The 21,030-nt window shown below is 35.8% G+C and overlaps 1 non-coding gene across 1 annotated transcript; it reads left to right on the top strand.

Annotated features, from left to right (window-relative positions):
* The first annotated feature begins 10,117 nt into the window (after positions 1–10,117).
* Positions 10,118–10,220, top strand: LOC112917622 (U6 spliceosomal RNA). The gene has a single exon (XR_003234488.1). It is a non-coding gene; the product is annotated as a U6 spliceosomal RNA (small nuclear RNA).
* Positions 10,221–21,030: the final 10,810 nt, after the last annotated feature.

Raw genomic sequence — 21,030 nt, forward strand, 5'->3', positions numbered from 1 at the left:
TGTTCAAGTGTGACTCATCACTTTACAAAGCCACTGCCTCCCTGTACTCCTCCTGCCAAATGTGGAGGGCATGTCTTTCCCATTGGATTCCTGCCACTGCTTTCATACATTTGACGTAATCTTCTTTTCCATTGTTTTTGTGCATCAGATTGTACAAAACTGTAGACAACCCCCCCTCACCAACACACACACACACACACACACACACACACACACGATGGAGAAAATCTAAAAAACCTGCAAAAATGACTCTGTTTGAGGCCTTCAGTTATCCTGGGGTATTCTTTGGCTGTGAAAATCTCCGCCACTTTGAACAGGGAGTTTTAATTTTGTTCTGTTTGTGTGTTTTTGGTGGGAAAGTGGGGTACTGGAATGCTTCATATGATTGAGGAAAGTCAGAGAGATTAGAGGAGACATAAAAATATAATTAGATGTGAAGACGTTAAAACAATTTTTAAATAAATAAAGAAAAAGAACACGTAGTCAAATTGATCATCCGAGCAGACGCTCGATCTTACTAGAGATTTCATGGCAACAGAAATATTCATCACATCCTGTCTCTGCCTGGACTTTCCTCCATTAATTATCCCCTCTCTTCTCAGTACTGTCAACCTTTTCCTTTCCACTGGCCTCATTTTTGTAGGCTAGAAACACACTCAAGTCTCTCCCCTCTTGGGAATAAATACTTCCTTAACGGTCTCCATTCTAGCCACTGTACCTTCTCCTTTAAGATTTTTTTTTCCTTTTAGTTTAGCTTCTAGAACAAGCAATCTACATGAACCGTCTCATAAAATTTAGTTTTTTCCCTTATTGATTACAAGCCTTCTATCCCTGCATTACTGCTATGCCAAAATGAGTCTCTATGTTACTAATTCCAACTTTATTAGTATTCTTGGATATAAGGGACTGACAGTTTATTTCAATCTGGGCCAAGCCAAAAGGGCAGTTATTTTTATTATTGTGGTTATTGTTGTTTAGCTCTTTTACCAAAAAAGTACATAGCTGGAGCTAACTTTAGGTACAGCTGACCTAGGACTTACTGTCACTTTTCCACTCTGCCTCCTATTTTAGCTTTATTTCTTGGCCATGCTTCATGGTGGCAAACAGTGACAAGATTTACCTCTAGATTTACCTTCCCAGGGCTCCAAATGGGGCAGAGAAAATTTGTTTGACCAGATCTCCATGTAACTCTCAGGGTTAACTTGGTCAGCATGAGTCACATCCCAACTGTTAAGCAAAGCAGTCCAAGGACTATGACATTCTGACTGGTTAAGGCCTGTGGCATGTGCATTCTTTGGAATCAAGCAGGGCCTTGAATTTCAGCTCTCATAGTTTTTAGTCATAGTAACAATATGGCTACACCTACCATATCATATACTTTGCAGTGAATATCAGTTCTTTGTAATGTCCACGTGACCTACGTGTTAAACATTATGAAGATGATAGACGTCTGAACAACTTAATTGGCCCAATTCTAAAACTTAATAAAAAGAATTTGAGGTCTACACTCAAGTTTGTTCAGTTTCAAAACTGCTTTTCCCAGAGCACCATGCCAAAATACTATACTAGGAGCACTCATCACAGAGCCAGGACATGTTAACTAATGATAGTTACTTCTCTTTTCTCTGTCCATGCAATTCCAATAATGTCATAATTCTTGGATATTTCATCTTGAAGACCCCTCCTTAGGCTGGCTCCTGTCTACTTTAAATGGTTTCATCTATCACCATTTTCCCCAGGTTGTTCTGAACCGTTTATTCTTCCCTCGATATCCCAGGTCCCCCCTTACTTGTCTGAAATTTTGAATAGAAAATGCATTCATTCCATCTGGCCCCGTTTCCCCATGGCAAATTATTCATTTTTCAAGTCTGACCTCAAGCATTTACTTTCTTATGTGTTCCCCTGTGTTCATACATGCCTCCATTATGGAAACGAGCAGGGTGTAGTGGGTCCCATATGCTCTTCCCACTGTGCTGTGAAATCTCCAAGTCCAGTCCATGGATCAGGTCATGTTCTTTTCACATTCCCAGGGACACAATGTAGGTACTATATAAATGTTTGTTGAATGAATAAATGTATATACAAAGAAATGAATATTTTTCCCCAAATGGCCCAAACTCTCTTTCCCAGCATAAACTTTGTTAGATACAAGCAATAACCAGACAAAGTAATAGAAAGAGAGAGAGAGACTGCTGAAAAAAACCCTGCCATACAGAGGAACTATAGAGAAAACCTTTTCTTATCTTTTATATAATTAAAGGATCACTAATACATAACCAATTATTATAAGGAAGTAGAGAATTTTGGCTGCTTGCCTCCTAAAACAATTCTCGATAAGCCCCTTGAATTACCTTCATTTTGTGCTCATTCCTCTATCTTTTTTGATGTTGTAACTGCTCTGGTCTCTAGATCTTTATCAGCCTGGACTGTGGAAAAAGTCTCTCCTCACCCCTTTCAATCTGCATAGGCCTCTCTGCAAACCACCTTCCACATGGCTGCATGATTCTATTAATAAAACAGAATAAAACAAGAAATCCTTCTATAGGTTTGTTTTCTGTAAACTCCAGACTGCATGCACCTATCATTTCAAGACTCTTACTTTTCTTGTGCTGCTGCTTTTATATGGAATACTCTTCTCACTTTGCTTGGTGAGTACAAACTCAATCATTGCAACCATCATTTTATCTATGAAGACTGGTCAGATCTCCCCACATATAACCAACTGCTTCTTTTCTTTTCCCTAGAGGTACATGCTTTTATCAAAAAGCCTACGGTACTTTATTTCTTGTATTTATTTATTTTTATCTTTCCCACTAGATGATAAGGCCCATATTAGTAGGGACTGTGTCTTATTTATCTTGTTCCCTGGTACCTAGCCCAGTGCACAGAACATAAATATTTGATGGTTAAGGATGAAAAGAAGGAAGAAAGAAAAGACAGAAATATAGAAAGAATGAAGTTTCTCTTCACTTTTGTTTTAGGCCTTTGAGATTCAAATCCCTAGAGAGAAAAATTTCTAATAGAATAAAGGGGAAAAGAGTTGTCTATATCAAAATTGCTTTTGCCAACAATAGCTTTTGTTGCAATACAGGGAAGTATATATATTCATGGATTCTTTGGTCTGGAGTCTTCACTTGTAAGACTTTAATTCTCCCAGGAATTGCCTTTTTTTCAGTTAGCTTAAAGACCTATCGATAATTATTGGGGAATAAAATCCAAAAAGACTACATTCTTTTTTTAAAATTTTTTTTTAAATTTTTATTTATTTATGATAGTCACAGAGAGAGAGAGAGAGAGGCAGAGACACAGGCAGAGGGAGAAGCAGGCTCCATGCACCGGGAGCCCGATGTGGGATTCGATCCCGGGTCTCCAGGATCGCGCCCTGGGCCAAAGGCAGGCGCCAAACCGCTGTGCCGCCCAGGGATCCCCAAAAAGACTACATTCTTATCTGTGTGCCAAAATAAATAAATATGAATAGGTAGATTATCTCTGTTAACTATATATTTCTTCCCCCAATAAATTGACTTGATTCTTAATGAGAAACAAATTGAAACATAAAAAATATTTTCTGTCTTAAAGTCGATACTAATTATTTTACTATTGCTTCAACGTATATTTTGTTTCTTCATCTAGTAGACACTACTGATTTTTTTTCTATAAAATCCTTTCTCTCTTAGCATCTGTAATGCCGCTTTCCTGATTGATGAAAGTCTGTCCAAGATTGTTGGGGGGAAGCCGGCGAGGACTGACTATTCCTCTTGGCCTGAAGAATTTAATTTGGCTACTGATGCTAGGCTCAGAGTCTCCAGGAGCAGAAAGATGAAGGATGAGGTCAATTCTTTTGGATATTTTCATAAGGAAGTAGAGCCCCCTATTCAGATACTGAAACCCTGAACACAAGTCATCCAGATATTTGGGGACTGAAAACCAGAGCACTGAACAGAAACTTATTCCCTCTATTATTATTATTATTATTATTAGATGACAGATCATGGAGAAACCATATAAATTCACTGTTGTCTCACTTGAGAAATGGATTTAACACATATTCAATAAGTGGAGTGATGGTTTATCATATTATTTTTAATGTTTTAATATATTTTAAAAATATGATGCTCCTTAGAAGCAAATTTGTTAGTTTTATGTATTTGTATATATTTTTAAAAGGAAACCCTCTGAGACAAAGCATATTTACTGCATGTACCTAAACACACATATAAGTACATAAATTATTATTTATGAGCCTATAGTATTCATCAAAGCACATTCAAAAACTAAGTTTTCTGAATTGATTTTCAAAATGATCAAAAGATATGTGATATCTATATGATATACTATATACCTGTGTGTATGCATACACACAAATATCTACGTATGCCCACATAATCTTAGGATAGTTTTAAAATATAGCACCCAAAATATATCAGTTATTATAATTATTTAAAATGTTGATTATGTATAAATGCTTAAAAACAGAAAATTAGAAATATTTATCTTGGAAGCATTCTAATCACTTCCAGTCACTTCCAGTTTGTCACTGCTCCATTCAAGTCAATTTTTGTTTATACTCTTAAAACTTAAAAAAAAAAAAGAAAGAAAGAAATAGCTTTTTGGGAGTTCAAAATGCTAATATATATATTCAATTCAATTTTCTTAATTTCATTTTTAAAAAGGATTTCATTCATATATTCATGAGAGACAGAGAGAGAGAGAAAGAAAGGCAGAGACATAGACAGAGGGAGAATCAGGCTCCATGAAGGGAGTCCGATGTGGGACTCGATCCCGGGTCTCCAGGATCATGCCCTGAGCCGAAGGCAGACGCTCAACTGCTGAGCCATCCAGGCAACCCACAAATTTTCTTAATTTCAAAAGAAATGTTTCTCGTTCACTAGTTTTCTCACCACTGAAACATTGGAAAAATATCATGAAATAATTTGTTAAATAGACTACTTGGTGTTCTGTAGACTGAAAAGTCAGTGAAACTGAACTTAAACATTTTGAAGCCTTATTTATGTCAAACTGAGTTACCACTGAGGCTTTATGTGTTATCTCTCAGATCTGTCTCCTCCAGCAAAACGAGCCCTTTGATTTAGCACTGATAGTTATATATGTAACTGTAAGATTTCTTTTAAAAGTGCTTCCAAACACAGTTAATCTTAAAATTTATTTTTCAGGCAGTTTGTATCAAATGCTGACAAAAGAGACTGCTTAACACTGGAAGCTCTTGACTTGAAACTCTGCTTAGTAACTTTGAGTACAAATAAGTAATTGTGTCTTCAATTTTGCATGCTCAAAGAAAAAGTACAGACAAGAAAGAATTATCTGTGAAATTAGCAATAGATTTCACATTGAAACATTGCTAGTTTCCTGTGAAAATCTACTTTTAAAATGAATATAACAACAGCACATGAATCCACATATTAATATCAATACTCTCAGAAATGAATACCCACCGACGGGACACCTTCCCAATTTAGTTTTAAAGGAGCCATGGGGAACACTTTATAGGCTCACGAGTGAAGGCAACAGATAGGCCACTTTATTATTTTGGAGCAGGTATCACATATTCTGAAATTGCAGTGTTTTCCTGATTTCAGCAAAGACAAAGTATGCCCTATGTGTATCTCATGGTGACTTGGAGTAAAGCCAAAGTACACAGCTCTGGAGTTCTGAGGGTTAAATCATCATATACTATCAATTGGAACAACACAGTGATTCAAGTCATTTGCCCTAAAAACAACTTAGGAATAAACTCAAGTAAAGCTGGTTAGAACAAGTCCATCCCTGTTTTTAGGAAGCTAAAAATGTGGGAATTTAGTTTTTCAGAGACACTCTGAAGTATACATGTAAACAAAAGCAGTGTCTAATTATTAAAAATAAGTTTCTTTAATAATAGGTCATTTAGGTTCCTTTGAGGTAGGTTTTCTGCCATATATTTAAAACACTTATTTCTAACTCGGTAAAAAAGCAACATAACAAATTATCCAAGTTAGTCAATTCTTAACTCCAAAATAAGCTGAATGCTGAAAACATCACTTAGTATTTTTAAAATACTTTATAAATTTGAATTTATATTTAAATAGAAGTCAGTCTTGCTCAGAAAGTCTGAGAAATCTTGGCTTAATAACTATTTTTTTAAGTCAGTTAATGGCGAGCAACTGGAACATACTACAAATGGCTGATGGTAATCAACTAAATGCACCTATTAAAAAATCCATGTACCCATAGCTCTGAGGGATTTTGTTATTCATCAGTGAAAACCCTTGTAACAACTACATTTGATTCCCCACAATCATTCATGCTCAGAAACATCCAAACCAAAAGTGAATAAATATTTTCATCCTGTATTAAGCGATATTATAAAGGCCTGGGCATGATAATGAAGTGAGAAACATTTACTGGCATACCAGAGTGGTGTAAAAATAGTAATAACCTTTGACAACAAAAAGCTTAGTCAACTCATAGGGACAGTCGCTTTCTGCCCTAGAAATGAAATCAATATTACCTGGAAAATCAGAAGACTCTGCGACCTAAAATGGTATTTACCTTGAAATTTATAAAACAAAGCATTTCTGGTGAGAAGAATTGATCTTTTCAAATTGCATGATGGCATCATATTTGCAACTACGGGCACACTGAAATATTCAACTCGGCTTAATTGCTAACACTGTGCTTCTGAAAGAGACAAATGTTAGGAATATTTGTTAAAATCAGTTGAAAGTGTACTATTTAACTAGTTTAAACTAATTAGCCACTAGCCATTTCCATTTATCTTGTTTCTTTGGGAAAAAAACTGACATCGTAATAAAACTAGAAGTATGATACACATAAGTGCCTTTAAAACCAGCTACTAGTCCACAGGACCATAATCATGGGCTTTGCCCTTTGATAAGTAACATGGTAATTCTTATGGGCTTTTTGTGTGATAACTTCTGGGAACCAGTGAGAAGAAAATTTTTACTTTATGCTGCTTGAACTGCAGAGCAGATACAGAAATGCATTTCTGTGCACTATTATATTGTGAATGAAATGCAAATAGAGCCCACTGGGCCTGAGTGCTACAGGCTTTTGACCACAAAGCCACTTATGTTTAGCTCTTGCGCCTTCTGGTGATTACACTTGAAACTAAGTACTGATATGATATTTAGAAATTTCATTATATTTTCTAAAATAATGAATGCTTGTACTTGGAAAATTGCTTGAAGTCCTAGTTCACAGTCCTTTAAAAAAAGAGGAAAAATCAAAGCTTATTTACCAGAATACAATCAAGGGTCCCATAATTCAAAGATAGTTATCCTACTTCTACACGTGCCTTTGTTGACAACTAGCAGTAAAGGTGAACTGAAGAAGTTGTTAAACACTTTAACTGCCAGATTCTTTCTTTTATTTATTTATTTATTTATTTATTTATTTATTTATTTATTTTAGACATGGGGGCGTGGGGCAGAGACAGGAGGAGGGAGAAGCAGGCTCCATGCCGGGAGCCTGACGTGGGACTCGATCCCGGGACTCCAGGATCGCGCCCTGGGACAAAGGCAGGCACCAAACCGCTGAGCCACCCAGGGATCCCAACTGCCAGATTCTTTAACTTCATCAATTATGTGATGTAAAGATAAATTAGAAATACACACACACAGACACACACATATATAATGTGCATAATGCTGTGGGAATGCTGTGGGAATCAAGGATATAGTGTGTATAATGCTGTGGGAATAAAGGATAAGAAAATGTGTACTCTATTTGGGCAAGGACATATTGACAGAAATAGTTTTAAAACAATAGAAATACTCCCCAAAAGATATATTTTTGGAGAAATACAGAAAGAAGTTTAAGGTTTTGATATTGTGTGTCATCACCTTATTTTCTTTAATGGTATGTGGTACAGATAAATAACACAGAAGAATAAATGCCTGAATTCTGAAAATTAAAAAAAAAATTGCTGAGTGAAGCTAAAGAAGCCCTAAATAATTAGAAAGATATACCTTGTTCATGGGTCAGGAAGACTGACATTATTAACATGTCACTTCTTCTCAAATTGATCTATAATTTCATGCAATCATATCAAAATCATAACAGGATTTTCCTTTTGTTTTTTTATTTTTGGCTAGGACTTGACAAACATTGAAAATTCACCTGGAAATATAAACAACATAAAATAGCCAAAAATCTTCAGAAACAACAAAATTGGAAGGCTTACACTACCTGATTTCAAAACACATTATAAAGCTATAAATCTAAGGTAGTGTGGCCTTGGCCTCAAGATAGACAACTATATCAATGGAGTAGAATTAGCTGTTCAGAAATAGGCCCAAGCTTACATAAACAAATCATTTTTGACAAAGCTGCAAAGGCAATTCAATGCAGAAAGAATAGGCTTTCAAAAAAAGGTGCTCAAACATTTGGAAATTCACATGCAAGAAAATGCACTTAGATTCATATTTAGTACCATATAAGAAAAATACTCAAAATGGATCATAGATTTGAATGTAAATTTCTAAAACCATAAAACTTCTTGAAAAAAAAAGAAGAGAAGACCTTAACTACTTTAGGTTGTTAAAGATTTCTCAGGACACCAAAAGCATGATCCATATAAGAAAAAATTAATACCTTAGGCTCAAAATTAGAAACTTCTGTTCTTCAAAAGACACTTTTAGGATAATAGACAAGCCACACTGGAAGAAAGTATTTGCAAAGAAAGAAGAAATAAGAAATGATATGGTAGGTGAATTGTGCACTCCCAAAATTTATGTCCTAATCTCTAGCCATAAAAAAGAAAAAAAGAAAAAAGAAAGAAAGAAAGAAAAGAACTTTGTAGATGTGAGGCAAATTAAGGATTTTGAGATGAGGAGATTGCCCTGGAATATATGGGTGGACCCTAAATGCAATCACATGTTCTTTATAAGAGGAAGACAGAGAAAGCCTTGACCATAGAAGATAAGGCAGCCATGTGAGGGAAGCAGAGTCAGAGAGAGATGTTATGCCACTGGCTTTGAAGATGGAGGAGGGGAAAAGACTGTGAGCCAAAGAATTCAAGAAGTTTAGCTCTAGATGCTGGAAAAGACAAGGAACAGGACTTTCTGATACCACCTTGATTTTAGCTGAGTAAAACTGATTTCTGGCACTTAGCTTCCATAACTGTCTGTGAATGCTCATAGCAACTTTATTTGTAATGGATAACAACTGGCAATGGCCCCAACATCCATAAAGAAGCAAATGGATAAATCAATGGTGGTATATCCATACAATGGAATGAAACTCAGAAATAAGAAAAAAGGAACTTGTGATACATAAGAAACATGGATAAATCTCAAAATAATAATTCTGGGTGAAAAAGGCCAGATCAAATAAAAGAGTGTACATACTGCAAGATTCTATCTCTATAAAACTGTGTAAAATGAAAACTAATCATAATCACTAGTGACAAAAAGCAAGTAAGTGGGTACTTGGGAAGATGATGGCATGGGAAGGACAGAAGGAAAGAATTCTTAACAGGCATGAACAAACTTTGGGGATGACAGATGGTTTTACAGTTGTATACACATGTCAAAACTTACCAAACTGTACCCATAAGCAGTTCATTGTATACAAATGATACCCCATTCAAACTATTAGAAATAAAGTGTATTTTGATGATCTATTTTCACTTCAGAAATGGATCTACATTTCAAAATCACAGACTATTAATCTTGAAGACATTTGTTTTTGCAGGGTATGTGAGACCACCACAATATTTTAGATGCCTCAACTTGTTCACTCATTTGATTTGTAGTCAAATTTTATATTATTTATATATTATATCTCAGTAAACTCTTCTTCTACTATGAAATAATACCCATAGGTAACATCTATTAATTAACAAGTCATATTTAGTTTTCCAATTCAATAAAACTACCTCAAGGAGGAACAAATGTCTCAGTTCAATAGAAAAAGAAAATATGAGTTATATTATCTATAATTTGTCTAGAATATGGACAACTGGTAGAACTACAGTAAAGAAAACAGTAAAGATCTAAGGAAAATTCATATGAAATACAATTATGTAAAATATAATTATTGTGCATACAAAAATTAATAACCTAGTTTCTATTCCACTCTAAATTCTAGTATTTCATGCTTGCTTCTGGAGCACACATACTGAAACAGGAATAATACAGAGAAAATTAGCATGGCCCCTGTGCAAGTATGACACACAGGTTCATGAGGTTCATGAGCATTTCATATTTCTTTAATTTAAAATAAAAATAAATAAATTCTGGTATTTCTATGCTCTCTTCATCTTTTTTTTTTAAGATTTTATTTATTTATTTGAGAGAGAGTCAGCATGAGCGGGTTGGGAGGGGCAGAGGGAGAAGCAGACAACAGGATCATGACCTGTGCTAAAGGCAGACACTTAACCAGCTGATCCACCCAGGTACCCCACTCTCTTCATCTTTTGAGTTATTTATAACTCAAATATTTATAAAACACATTTATAAAATAATTTATAAAACACATTTATGGAGTACCAACTTACATTTAAACACAATGTTTAGCTTCTAAGTACTTACAGAGAAATAAGAAAGTCCCTGCCCTAAAGCAGCTGACAGGTTAGGAGGAGAGCTCAATAATTTAAGAAAAAAGATAAAAAAGAAACTAGACCATAAATTAATCCTATGATGGCTACATGAAAGGACTCGCTGAAGATAAGGGAATCATGGAATGAACAGTAAAAATGAGAATCATGATTAAGGCATACTCCTTGGCTTAATTTAAACAAAACTGAATTTTCTTGATTATATTATATAGGAGTAAAATAAAATATTAAAAGGCCGACTTCTTTATTTCCTCCCTCTATCTTTCAGTTTTATATGTAAGGAATGTTTTGTCTACTATAGATAGAATCTGGATGCCTGATTGATGCAGCCAAGTCATGGCTGCCCATTGTCATAAAAAGCTGCTGGGTTATAAACCAAATCTACACAGTTCAAAAATATTCTTTTCTAACAAATACAGAGCATGCATTTCAAGCTTTTAAGCCATTCATGCAGATCCACTTTTCAAACAGCAAACTCAATAGCAATGTTTACTACACCATGAAAATAAGAGAAAACAAAACCATTCTCATTTTGTATTTCCTTTGTCAAAATATTTCACCAAACACAATTCTAACCATAATTTCAAAACTATTTATAATTTGCAAACCTACTACTGAATTACAGAAATCATTACCAAATTTCCTGCCAAGAATTTAAAAGTCTTTAAGGCACTTTCCTGCATGAACCATGTAAAATAGTGGCTGCCTAAGCTAGGCTGAGTTACTGTGTCTCTTGTCAAAAAATTCCAATAACCCAAAGCCAAAAATTGAGATTAGTTTTAATCTGGTGGCTAAGGCCCCAACATAAAAGTCCTGAACTGCCAGCAGCCATATTTCCCACCTTGAGAATAGGAATCATGACAGGATCCTGATGTGTTGAGAGAGGCAGAGTCATAAGTTGGGAGGAAAGGCATTTCTATTCCTTGTTAATAAGAGAACTGCCTTGCTGCCTTGATGTTTTTCTTTCTTTCTTTTTTTTTTTTTTTAATGTTTTTCTTAAAGCAAAGTTGCCAAAACTTTCTTGGATTCGAAGAGCCCAAAGCTTTTTGCTTAAGATAGTTCAAGTTATAATTTTTAAAAATTACAAAATTTTTGCAAAATCAAGAAGAAACAATATGAAAAACATTAATAACTATTCTTTCTCTAAGGTATAAATTATCATATAGCCATAATAATTAAGGCAGTAGGATTCTAAGGGTGGAATATAGAGATAAATTAATATAAGATTCAAAACCAGAATCATATCAACTATATATCAAAGAGAAAGGATAAATTCTTTTAAAAATGCTAGGGTCAAGTGCTGACCTAACTGGAAATAAATATGTTCAGATACCTTCCTGACAGCTGGCACTAAATCACATTTCAGGTATATTAAAAGTTTTACCTATGAAAAATGAATGTAAAAGTACTAGAAAGAAATTTATTTGGTTACTCATATGAGAATGTGCCAAACCTTTTTAAACAAAGTCACAGCTAGAAGTAAGAAAGGACTTAGACTCGAATTTGAAAAATTCAAATTAAAATGTTGACTTAGAATAGAAACTTTTACATGAAAAAATGGCAAAAAAGGTAACATGACATACATCAATTGAGACAAAGACTAAATGTCCTTGATATATAAAATGCTTTTTTAAAAAAGGACAAAAATGCATATAGAAAAATGGACTAAGAACACAAAGAGGCAATTTTACAAAAAAGAAAAAAAAAAGAAAAGAAATCTGTAATAAAACAAGGCAAAGTAGTCAACCTCATTCTAAAAGGGGATACAATTTTCAACTGTGAGATTGACAGATGAATAAATGACTGAATACAGTATTGGTGAAGGTATAAACCATTCTTACATGGTTTTAACTGTGATATAAATTTATATGGCTTTCTGGGAGAACAATCTGGTAACAAGATATAGACTCTCTGACTCATACTCTGCTTCTAGGAATTTAATATAAAGAAATAATTGTGTAAGTCCATAGCCATAAAGGACTAGGAGATTCACCAAAAACTGATTTTTTTTTGAGGCTGCCGCAAGGGCAAAAAACTGTTTTTTAATACAGAATCAAATAGTATAATAGGTGCTCAAATGCAAAAGACTTGTTAATTATGACAAAAAGCATATAGGGGAATACAAGTAGTCATTAAAAGTGATAATTTAAACATATATTTATTGACATAGGAATAAATTATAGGTTATTAACTAAGAATGGAAATTTATAAAATGCTATACTATTTCTTAGAAGTATATACACACATGTATGTAGAATATTTGATATCCTAACAATTGAAAGGAGCAAGGAAAACCTCTTTTCAGGCTATAAACTATATGCCAAACATCCAAGCGGTCTCAGCTTCTGCTTACAAGTGCATGCTAACACTTTTACTACTAACTTTTTACTACAAAGAAGAGTGCACCTGTTTATTCCTCTTAGTTCTGATGAATTAGTTGCTGACCTAAGAGATGTTAAATTAAACCCTGTGTTAAAATTAAGCTCTGAGAGCTAACTTATGCTATATGTGAGAATGGCAAATGTTTTCTACATTATCTCATCAGCTCTGACCAGCTTTGTTAAGTCTCAGACTTAAGTCTTTCCAAGTTAACTAAGAGGATTAAAATATGGACATAGAAACATTAGCACCCAGGCCTGAGTTTCAAAATCATGCAGGACCAAGAATCATGGACTCATACACAGCTGCTTATTGCTACCATTTTTCCTCTTGATGGGGAGGAAACAGAACATGCTATTCCTCCCTTTAATGTTGACATACCTCCCTTTAATGCTGCAATTAAAATCTGTGAGGCTAGATGGCTTAGACTATGGGCAGTAGACAATATTCCTCGTTCCTATTTTCCTCATCACCTTCCAAACCGTAAATCTCTGTGTATCTATGCTCTCCTGTATTCTAATACCCATAATGCTCTGGACTTCTTTGACCTGACCCAAATTTCTACTCCATTATTTCTCCTAGATCCTTGATTTTATCCTCTTGAACTTTCAATTCATGAAAAAAAAAATTCTATGTTCCCTAAACATTCCCTTCTCTTCCTTTTCTCAACAGAAACCTTTCTCTGCCCACCAACCATGACAGAAGCATGTATGCACCACTGGATTTCCTTCAAAGAAGAGCTTACTGACCAGCTGAAGGGAATGTGTTTTGCCACCATCTACAGCTGTCAGTTCCTTCCTGGTTGGCCACAATGGGAGTCTCTTTGTCTAAAGTCACACTATTCTTGGGAGCAGGTTGCTAACTGAGTAAGGTAAGACTAAAAGGCCAGCCATTTTAATTCTGGTGGACTATACTCACTCAAGTGCTCCCTGCAGGGTTAGTAAGATTACGTCAGCTCTCCCTTGCAATTTACTTTTTCAGTTGCCAAATTTGACTCCTTCCTCCTTCCTTTCACAGCTGTTAATTCCTAGTAAGCAATTTGGCTTTTGAACTCCATTTGGTGTCTATCTCCTTCCAGAAATACAACCAACCTGTGATCACTGGTGTTAGTAGTGGTCCAATAAGCAACTGATAAATTGGGACTTGGGAGCTTATCATTCATCACCTGGCTGACAATGAGGAGCCCTGATGGCAGATGGAACACAGCTTCTGGCACAAAGTGGCCTTTAAATTGTTAAAACTGCCACTGGCTATGAATTGGAAGGGTGCCCATGAAATGGGCAGTGAATCTAGAGAGAATATATATATGCTCATGGCAGTGACGAATATCTTGGCCAGTTGTTCAGGGGCATAGAAGAGAAAAGACAAGACAATCAGGAGAATAAGGTGTCCTGTTTGGCAGGGGTAATTGCTCCTGATCATTAAAAGAAATGTTCCTATAAAAGGCTGCCCATTACAGTGGGAGTGGGGAGGAATATGTGTGGAATCTAGATGATCCTCATTGTGCCTTTTTGTACTTTGCCCAATTTTGAAAGTAAATAAAAATACAGTGAACCCAACCTGAGAAGAACATAGTTAACAAAAGGCTCAGGCCCCTGAGTTTAGTAGGGCTTGGGTCATGCCATCAAGTTAGCCAGCAAGGACAGTTTGAGGATGAGCCATTGTGGTTCCTAAAATTAACAGAAAATCATGGTGGAGGTCTTGCCTCAATCTGAGTCACAATTTCACAATGCCTAGTTCTGAATTGGTTGTTACAGAGGAAAAACAAGACATGTGGCATATAAGGATTTACTAAATTGGGACACCTAGGTGGCTCAGTGGTTGAGCATCTGCCTTTGGCTCAGGGTATGGTCCCGGAGTCCCAGGATTGAGTCCCACATCGGGCTCCTTGCATGGAGCCTGCTCTCCCTCTGCCTACGTCTCTGCTGCTCTCTCTCTGCCTCTCTCTGCCTCTCTCATGAATAAATAAATAAAATTGTTTTAAAAAAGGATTTACTAAATTGAGGAAATATTAAAACATTTCCTCATTACATCATCATTAGAAATTGCTCTACAGTCTAATTGCAAGAACCTCTCAAACTCCTGAGAAAGCATTTTTTTCTTCTACAAGAAGAGTAGTTGATAGTGAATGTGCCGAAACATTTGTCTTTCTCATTTGAGAGTCAGGATCTGTTGGAGTTTTGACTTCTACTGTAGGGTTTTCAATTTAATGCTTTGGAAGATTCAAAATACTAACATTGGAGAAATATATGGATGGTACTGGGCCAGGGTGAGTAGAACAATGATTCTGAGCCATGATTAGGTCATGCTGTTAAAATGGAATAGGGATGTTAAGTCTTCAGCCAAAGATTCCTCTTGGCTATTACGCACAGGGACATTTCTACAAGCTTTCTTGATAACAAATCCATGATTTTATATAGAGAGGCAATGTACTAAGTCCCAAACAATGAATATTGCTCAAAGTCAATCATGACAATCCCATTTGTCTTTCAACTACTGGCTTCCCAGCCTGTCTTGCAGCCAGTGTGGTCATGGGTCTCAGCTACAATCAATGAAATAGAAGGAAATATAAAGCAGGATAAGAACGCATGTAACCAAGTTTGTAGATTATTTGGTAAATATTAAACTGAAGATGTGCTCATATGATGTAGTTCCTATTTATTAAGCCCTAAAAGGAAGTGCCAGTGATGAGTACTCTCAGATATCTGAAAAATCAAGAATAAATTAGTGAATTTTCTCCATGAAGTGGGAGGTAAAAATTCATCTGCTGAACATGAGGTAGAAAGAGAATCATGGATTAAAAGGAAGTAGAGTTTCAATATAGTCATTTTAAAGTTCCTGTGCCATGTTGGTCCAAGTTCAATTTGTTCCAAAGAGTATCAATTTTCTACATTTGCTCTGCATTTCCCACTTGTGTACCGGGCCACTCTGGGAAACCAGATCTCACTTCCAGCATTAATGTACTTTATCTGAATTGGAAAGTGGTGTGAAGAGGTAGTCTCTGTGAGTCCAGTTAGGCGATACTTGGGTGCCAAAGTCACTATGGTTTCCATGTTAGTGGGCATGATGGAAGCTGTGCTAAAAGTTCAGACCTCACCAGAAGGGCTGAGACAGGTGGCACCATTAGTAGATGAGGCAAATAGAAAGCAACTAGAGCTCTCTACTGAGCAAATGATTAGGACTCAGGGTCAAAGCAAATCTGTGGGAATGCAAAAACCAAATCTAAAATATTCTCTTCCGTTTAATTCATCCATCCAGGCAAGTCTGATATAACTGTGCAATTTTGCCTAGTGGTGTTCTGAAAAGAAGTAGATGGGTCCTTATTTCTTAGATATTGTTTTAAGTTATAATCATATTTGCTAGATCTCTTAACCTTAGTCATTAAGACAATAGAAGCTCACCCTATGATCATTCCTGTTCTATACATGTCATGCAAGTAGCAATAAAGAAAAAGTTGTAACTAGGAGCTCTGCTATCCATTACTTTAGGACAAGATTAGGAATAAAATCAACAGTGGTTTGGCCCCACAAAAGTGGGAGTAGGGTGGATGGAACACATAATGCAGAAGAATCGCAATTAAGGGTAGATTTAGACAATCTCCCAAATTCTTCCCAAATGTTAGGTGAAGGGGGGGCAAAGGATAATTCTTGGCTTACAGTTAAGATAACAAAAAGAATACTACAATAAACAATCTCAAGTATACTCAGTTTCCAAAAGGACAATTAAGGCACCAGGGTTTTTTTTTTGGGGGGGGGGGTTGTTTGTTTGTTTTCTTTTTTTCTTTTTATCTATCCTCTGGATCTCACGGGGAATATCTCACTCCTAGATCTGCACAACGTTTCTAGTCCTAACTTATTTTTTTCTCCCGAAACTCTTCTACTTCTCTATAGCTGAGAAAATCTTTTATATAGAAGAGTATAAAAGAAAGGCCCTGCTCTCTAGTTAGTGTTATTTGAACACAGAAGCTAAGTACATGGCACCATTGTTCTCTTCAGTGAACTGTTGGTCTCTAAAGCAGTCGATGATCATCCATTTCTCTGCCAGTTTCGGAGCCCAGCAGATGCCTCAGGTCAAGTAGGACCCAACACATGAGTTAATACTCCAAACATGGCCACAGTACATTCTATCTAGCCACCATCTTTCTTTGCTATACCTTGTTATTTCTCCCCATTCCTATTCTATAGCTTCTACATATGCAATTGAAAATTGAGGGAAAATACAGAATTTCTTTATGTTAATTTCATCTTTCTAATACAGAGAAATCATCCTTATTTCTTAGATATTGTTTTAAGTTATAATCATATTTGCTAGATCTCTCAGTCTTGTGTCACCTGCAAATCTTAACCTAGACACAGACATTTTTCTTTAAAGAAAGATTTGCAAGAAGTCTGCCTAGAGGAAGTGAGATGCTCCAGATGACCTCTGAAAGTCCCTGCCAGGCTTATGTTTTGAATTTTCCATAACATTTCATTATGTAAAACAGACCCATTAGCTGTGTTTACTCAGGCACATGGAAGAAGATTGAGACAATTACCTAAAAATCCACTGTGACTTTTCAGTAAAGGTTATTAAAGAAAAAGTGGGAAATGGGGCTTGAATTATCCAGGGTGTTTATTTCCATTGATCAAAGTCACAAAATAATTACCTCATTTCACTTTGCCTGATTACTTATAAGTTCATGATAGATTTTATCTTAGAACATAAAGAAAGGGAAATAGAGTAACACTACATAAAAACTGGCATAGCAGACAGCTATCTGTTAAGGCTCCCTTACTTAAAGTGAAAGAACACCTCCATAAAGTTAGAATTGTTTCAAGTATAAGTTAGGTTGTGTATTAGTTAGTCAGTGTATTAATTGTTTCAAGTATAAGTTAGGTTGTGTATTAGTTAGTCAGTGTATTAATATATATTCAGTGAATACTGACCAAGAAATGGTAGTCAAAATATAACATTTCACACCAAAATCTTATTAACTTTATACCATAAAATTATGAAATGGCTCTTCTTAGTCTTTAGAATCATAATACTGAGCTTTACTGAAAATCATAAACAAGGGTAAATAATATATGAGATACAATCTTGAGGGTACTACAATGATTAGAAGAGACATTTTAAGACCTTACTTAGAATGATTAAAAACATGCATGTGAAATTAAAATGCACCTAGGAGAACAAGGTAATTCTCATGATGGTAATAAAGAAAATAAAATAACTACTATGAATAATTGAACTGTTATGATTCAAGACAGCAATTTAAAAATGAAACCTAACTTTTCTTTTTCCATGGTTGATGGAGAAGTGTCCAGTCACAAACCATGCTCATCAAAATTTTCTATATATGGTACTGGCGAGGCTATTTACTTTCAGCCAAAGATCAGGAAACATTCCATGGCAATGAGATCTCTTAATTTGTGAGACATTATCTCAGGGGAAATGGTAGACTCCCCTTCACTGGTCACTCACTGTTTACTTAAACAGTATAGTGGACAAAATATGATAAGACATATCATGGGAAGCAAATCCTTTTTAAAGGGAGAGGTAAGAACAAGAGATAAAAAAGGGAACAAGTTCTGCTCAGTGCCCGTTCTGTAAAGAAAGCATTTCCACACACTTCTTTAATATCCATAGCTACTCTGGGAAAGCATGTTATGGACATGTTACCGGTCAGAAAACAAGTTCAGGGGAGCTTGCTGAAGTCAAGAGTATTGAATGACAAAGCGTAGGTCTGTCTTATTCTGTGATTGGTGATTTTAAGCCTCAACTTGGCTAGGGATGGCCAGTAATTTGGTTAAACATTATTCCGGGTGTGTCTATGATGGTGTTCTTAGATGAGATTAACATTTTATTTGGCAGACTGAGTAAGTCAGATTGCCCTCCTAAATGTGGGTGGGCCTCATCCAATCTGTTTGAAGCCTAAATTGAACAAAAGATAGAACAAAAAGTAATTTGTTCTCTCTGCCTGTTTTTAAGTTGGGATATTGGTCTTTTGTACTTGAACTAGAAATTACATCATCAACTTTCCTGGGTTTCTAGCTTGCAGAAAGCGGATCACAGAACTTCTCAGCCTCCATAATCATATGATTCAATTCCTCATAATAAATCATATATATATATAAATATAAATGTTGTACAATATATATTATATCATACATCTCATTTTGGTTCTATTTCTGTGGAGAACCCTAATATGTATCCTTACGCCCATGTTCTCCTGTTCTGAGAAGAAGGTATATTAAATGACCATCACAAAAGTCAAGTGCAGCAATATTTAATTCTCTATCTCATTAGGCACGCAGTCTTTTTATCTTTGCCATGTGTGGTTACATTCTATGTCCAGACATGAACCTGTAAGGACATGAAAAATAAGCATACAATAGCGAAACAAGATTATCTTCTCATCATTATATTTGCAAATTAGGAGATTAATGAAAACTATCAAGAGTCCAGTTGCAATAATGTTATAGAAATGAAAGCCAGATTGCTAGAGACTTAATAATGTGTGACAGAAAACCAAGGCAACTATCGTCAACAACTTATCCAATATGCACATTGATGTCATAATTCTCTTTCAGGGACAGCAGAAAATATAGATCACATTTTCTTTTTCTTTTCTTTTTTTAAGATTTTATTTATTCATTTGAGGGAGAGTGAAAGAAAGCATGAGGAAGGTGGGGAGGCAGAACCAGAGAGACAGAAGCAAACTCCCCACTGAACAGGGAGCCCAATGCAGGGCTAATCCCAGGACCCTGAGATCATGACCCAAGCCAAAAGGTAGATGCTTAACCGACTGAGCCACCCAGGTGCTCCCACATTTTCAAAAAGGGAAAAGAGAGTGTTAAGATAGGAAAGAAAAATTATGATAAGAAGTATTCTTTTCAGATGAAACATACTGTAGTAACAATATGTTTATAGGTTGATAAGAAGAATCAAGAGAAAAAATGTTATTTTTAAAAATTATTATTAAGTAAAATAACTGAGACAATATTCAAAGATATGGGAGTCAGGGAAAATAGAAGCCATTCATACTGGAAAAATATAGAAGAAGGTAAAAATATGAATAAACACACAGCCATACAAAGCATTGTAGTGGTTATCTCAAGAAAATTAGGAAGAGGGGGGATCCCTGGGTGGCGCAGCGGTTTGGCGCCTGCCTTTGGCCCAGGGCGCGATCCTGGAGACCCGGGATCGAATCCCACATCGGGTTCCTGGTGCATGGAGCCTGCTTCTCCCTCTGCCTGTGTCTCTGCCTCTCTCTCTCTCTCTCTCTCTCTCTCTCTGTGACTATCATAAATAAATAAAAATTAAAAAAAAAAAGAAAATTAGGAAGATATCAGCTGTGAAGAAATAGGTCATGATTAGGGAATTGAATAAAGTAGAAAAGACTAGAATATGCAATATGTGCACAAAAAAAGGGGCAGGGACAACAAGTAGGAATTAGACTGGAAAAGAAGAAAAGGATTGTTGAGCATCCCTTAGGGATTTGAGATGTATGGCATCAACCATCATCATGAAAGAGAAAGGAAGTAGTTGTTTTTCCTAGGTTGAGGGCCCAGAGGGCAAGAGATATGATCAAAATAGCAATGGTGCAAGTGAGATTAGAGTTGAAATGGGAAGTCGAGGAGCCCAAGCTAGATGGGGGAAAAGATCAATATAATTGGGACTAACACTTGGAAACGCATGAGAGTCAGGCCCTGGAAACTGATGTGAAATGAAGAGAGTCTCAGTGGAGGTGGTGATAGTACATTAGCTGTTAAAGTCCCTGAGAAGGCAAGAGGGGCAGCACATAGATCACTATGGTAAGGACAAAATTGGTAAGTGGCAGCTATCATCAAATGGTATGATTTTATAGATTAGGGAGAATGGTTATGGAGAATAGCAAGCCATAATGGTATAATCAGGTGAAGTCCAGGTACCAGTTTAATGTAGAGGGTGGAAAGATTATTTAAAGAAAAAAAAGGCTGAGGTGGATAAGAAAATTGATTACCAGCAAAATGAAGGTTTATAAAAGCACTGGGAAAGATGGCTAAAGAGTTTACTTGTGAGGAAACAGCAGAAAAGAAACACAATTGAAGCTA

The sequence above is a fragment of the Vulpes vulpes genome, chromosome 8 (genome assembly GCF_048418805.1).
Source record: "Vulpes vulpes isolate BD-2025 chromosome 8, VulVul3, whole genome shotgun sequence".
Lineage (NCBI taxonomy): Eukaryota > Metazoa > Chordata > Mammalia > Carnivora > Canidae > Vulpes > Vulpes vulpes.